Here is a 3,020-nt window from a genome sequence, read left to right as displayed (position 1 = left end):
ACAAGTTGCACTACATATATTTTTAACGAAAATATGTGCACCAGTTTATTCGGGTGCAACGACTGCAGCCAATAACAGGCAAACATGTTTACAGTTTCCTACTTCAATTTCACGTCAGGCAATTATAAACGAAATGCGTTTCAAGCGAAAGCGAACGACCGTGTCATTCCCGCGACAATTGTGGCCTCGGCCCAGCAAGCAATGACATCGTATTCGTGATACGTTGCATCTCGCTCTAAAATGTAACAGACCCCGCGAACCTTATGTTTTCGTCGTTTTATCAACCAGCTGTATCTTGGGAAAGAGATACCTCGTGGGGTGAAACCCTGATCCCCTGGGTGGAAACCACTTGCACGTACCAGAATGACGACGTGAAAGTCGAAATAGAATCGTTTCGGTAGCGCTAGGCGAGTGGAAAGGTCAAGCCCTGAATGTACCTTAATTGTCCGTACCTCTGTTGGAATAAAAACTCACCCGATTCATTCCTTAAGAATTCTTACGACTGTAAAAGAGTTGAGCGACATCTAAACCCGTTAAACAAAAATAAAAATTATATGTCCAGACTCGAGATTTTTTATAAAAATTAGTCGCCCAGTTTGTGAAAAAAAAACACCTGTTCGCCGTACGTGGGCAGAGGCAGAGAAGAAGACGATTTGTAGTGGCAGGGACGGATAATCGTGTGCAAACGAAATCGTAACCCCGAAGAAGCGACCGCGCCTATATCGAGCGACAGCCCGTTAAGCCCACTCTGGACTCCATCCAGATATCATCGCGAATGCTAAACAGAAGGACGGCTTCCCTCGTTCGTTCCTCTCCCCATATTCGCTTCTCTCAACTTTCATGTAACAATTTCTGCAACAATCTCTCCAACAACCTTTCCTCTGCAACAAAAATCGTCCGCGACACGTGAAATTCAATATGCAAGAAAACGTGAAACGAAAAGGAAGGATAAAGAGCTGACTCGAAGCCTCGATAAGGGATTCCTGCTCTTAATCGAAAAAGCTCGCCGGTCAATTTGAATTTACAAGCAGCACCATGCGGTCCGATGACGATCTCGTCGTTTCATAAATAACATCAACGGTACTGCATAAAAATACATCCGTCTGCCTGCGATACCCTAAATAATGTTTAAGTTCGGATGTGAGGAGACAACTAGGGCGAACAACAATTTCGCGGAGCAAAGAAACGGCGTTAACAATAGCGCGGTGAGTTATTTATGGACAGAGCGACGATTTTCGAGAATGAAAGCGAAATCTGGTGAAATCTGCAGAAACGTCGCGTCACGCGTGCAACGTTCGGCTCGCTACCACCTGCACGGATATTTTTATGCGACGACGTGGGTGGACGAGAGGAAAGAAACGCGCGTCTCTTTGTTACGAAGCTTAAACGTAGGCGGTCGTATAGGTCGCGCCAGGTTTGCTATACCTACCATCGTCGTCTTCGTCGCATCGCGTCGGTCGTATAGTGGGCCAAACGTATGCCACGAACGTATAGCACGCGGCCTTATAATATATCGCGTGCATAAAATGATTTTCAGTGGCCCGGGAAGAATTTTCGAAGCCGGCCTTCCGAGCGAGAGCTCATCTGCTCGAGAGCCACTTTTTACGGTCTAATAAAAACCCGGGACAAATTACTGCGTTCGAGTTTTATTGATTATCGAGCAGACGAAATCCGGATTCGGCCCGTTCGACGAAAGGACCAAAACGAAAGCGCATGTACCGTACAAGAACGAGATCGCGACTCAGCTTCGTCTTCGTAAAATTATCCTTGCGGAGGTACACGGGGCTGAAATAATGCCGGCGCGAACTGTTTACTACGTTACGTGGGCGTGATTAAGGCTCGTGGCAAACGAACCGTTCATTTTCACCGTCCGTCCACGACTTTTTTCTTTTCTTTCGACATCTCCGCACCTTTCCGGTGTATGTGCATCAGTTACTCGCAGGAAGGAGGCCGCAGGAAGAGACGCGCGGTGGCCATCAACGCTCCGACCAGGGATATCGCAAGTAGGTGTCTCGTATGTGTTATATGCACGTGGGCAAGTCAGGAAACGAGGGCACTCGAAGATATCACGGAGATCCCCCTCTTTTATATTAATAGCGACAATCGAACGTCTGTCACGGGACAATGGCCAGGACTACGCCCAGCAATCAGTTTCGCCGGTTCACCGGCGTGACATGAACTCTTTGTACATACGTACACATCCGTATATACATACTGTCCGCGCGTGGACTCCAGATATCAACCTGAAGGGTTTGGTGGCTACGCAGTCAACAGTAGCGTACAACACGTGTTGCGCCTTCACGACATACCAACATCTATGCAACATTGCAGAAAGGGCATCCGGTGCACCAACTTCGCGTTAGTTCGCGCTCGTGCCACGAGTCCATGACATCGGGACACACCCACGAAGGAAATACGCCGCATCCTTTTCTCGCAGCGAGCTTCCTTCATGGAAGTCGACTGACCATGGGGTCATGCGGTCTGTACTCCGAGGATCTTAATCAAGCTGTTCGTGCCTTTTCCTTTATTCGCAGGCAAATGATAATTGTAGTTCTATGCGACAATTGATACGTCGATTTATCAATATGCTGACACTTTGACAAATATGACATGGTTCACGTGCAATATAAATATTGCCTGTATTGTATATTAAGAATATAGAGAAAGCAGGGAAATTCCCACGTTTATTTCATTTCGTGACGACAGCTTTTTCAATAGAAATCGTACGTGATCGAAACCATTTCACGATAACTGTGACACACTTATAAAACTCAAACGGAGCACTTCATCAGGATTCGAGAGGTAAAGGCGGTGCGCAGCGCGCAACGAGAACGCATAGGTTCATGTCGCGGCATCTTTGTCGGCGGGGCCGGTTCTTCATCATCGTTTTGCCGATACGAGCGGACCGTGCGAGGAAAAGAGGAAAGCAGAGGGACCGAGGCCCGACTCGAACGGAGAGCCACGAGAGAGGTAAGAAAGAAAAAGGTGGTAACCGAGCCTTCAGGATCGTCCCGCGAGAC

At 47.7% G+C, this 3,020-nt stretch overlaps 1 long non-coding RNA gene across 1 annotated transcript; it reads left to right on the top strand.

Moving 5' to 3' along the window:
- Positions 1–1,547: 1,547 nt before the first annotated feature.
- On the top strand, positions 1,548–2,675 carry LOC108626968 (uncharacterized). Its single transcript, XR_003389460.1, has 2 exons — positions 1,548–2,003; positions 2,098–2,675. It is a non-coding gene; the product is annotated as an uncharacterized LOC108626968 (long non-coding RNA).
- Positions 2,676–3,020: the final 345 nt, after the last annotated feature.

This window comes from Ceratina calcarata, unplaced genomic scaffold (assembly GCF_001652005.2).
Source record: "Ceratina calcarata isolate Rehan_Ccalc_2016 unplaced genomic scaffold, ASM165200v1 scaffold124, whole genome shotgun sequence".
NCBI lineage: Eukaryota > Metazoa > Arthropoda > Insecta > Hymenoptera > Apidae > Ceratina > Ceratina calcarata.
This window is presented reverse-complemented; position numbering and strand designations above follow the sequence as displayed.